Consider the following 1,346-nt stretch of genomic DNA (forward strand, 5'->3'; position numbering starts at 1 on the left):
ATGTGGCTACAGAGGTGTATATAGGAGTGATGAGGTCACAAGTCAAACAGTGCCTACAGCCACGCACAGCTGGTAAAGGCAAAGAAGGGATTCTCCCCTAGAGCCTCCGGAGGGAGTCCAGCCATGCCAACATTTTGGTTTGAAAATTTTCTCCTCTAGAACTGTGAGAGAATAAATTTATACTCTTTTAGGCCACCTAGTTTGCAGTAATTTGTTACAGTAGCCACAGGAAACTAATAGAGCCTGCAATCCCAAACTGTACGTTACAATGCTGACTTGGACAAGTAGAGCACTTCATGGCAGAAGTTTGCCCAATGGAAAAATTAAATAGATTCAAATTTTTTAAATTAATTTATTTATTTTGAGGAAGAGAGAGAGAGAGTGTGTGTGTGTGTGTGCGCGCGCGCGTACGCGGGCGCAAGAGAGAGAGGCAGAGAGAGGGTGGGGGGAGGGGCAGAGAGAGAGAGAGAGAGAGAGAGAGAGAGAGAGAACCCCAAGCAGGCTCTGAGCTATCAGCAGGGAGCCTGATCTGGGACTCAAACCCATAAACCCTAAGATTATGAACTGAGCTCAAATCAAGAGTTGGTCACTTAACTGACTGAGCCACCTGGGTGCCCTAAATAGATATTTTAAAAAGCACATATTTTTGGGGGCGCTTGGGTGTCTCAGTTGATTGTCTGACTCTTAATTTCAGCTCATGTCATGATCTCACGGTTCATGGGTTTGAACCCCACATCGGGCTCCCTGCTGATAGCTGAGTGTTCTTGGGATTCTCTCGCTGTCTCTGCACTCCTCCTCTCTGCCCCACTCCCCCATTCTCTATCTCTATCTCTCTCAAACAAAAAACAAAAAACAAACAGAAACCATGTTTTTATACAACAGGAAATATCGCTTCTCGGCTTTTTGGCTAAGATGAAGTGTAGTATCTGTTCTTATCCATTTAATATATAGCAGGAAATATATATTGGATAATTAAAATATGTTAGGTAATATGGCAAGCACTGCAATATGGCATTTCTTTCATTCCTGGACAAAAAAACAAATCTTGAAGTATATAATCCTCAGTGCAAATGAATAAGTTAAGTCAGAGAAGTTTACCAACATCGTGTAACCAGTAAAAGAATGGAGACCCACGGTGATTAATAAATTTGTCCAAGGTCAGTCAATAATTAAAGACTAAAACTTGAACCTATTAAAATTAACCATAACAGAAATAAACATGAAGCCACAATTTGTATTTAAATAGAGATAAGAAAGAAAGGTGAAATTAAGACATAAACTGAGCCATGTTTAATTATACCTTGTGGAGTTGCTTATTTATGAGGAGGGAAGTTTTTTTTGTTGTT

The 1,346-nt window shown here is 40.5% G+C and overlaps 1 pseudogene; it reads left to right on the forward strand.

The window, feature by feature from the left end:
- Positions 1–887: 887 nt before the first annotated feature.
- LOC125926068 (uncharacterized) lies at positions 888–1,003 on the forward strand (annotated as a pseudogene).
- The last annotated feature ends 343 nt before the right edge of the window (positions 1,004–1,346 follow it).

This window comes from Panthera uncia, chromosome F1 (assembly GCF_023721935.1).
Source record: "Panthera uncia isolate 11264 chromosome F1, Puncia_PCG_1.0, whole genome shotgun sequence".
Lineage (NCBI taxonomy): Eukaryota > Metazoa > Chordata > Mammalia > Carnivora > Felidae > Panthera > Panthera uncia.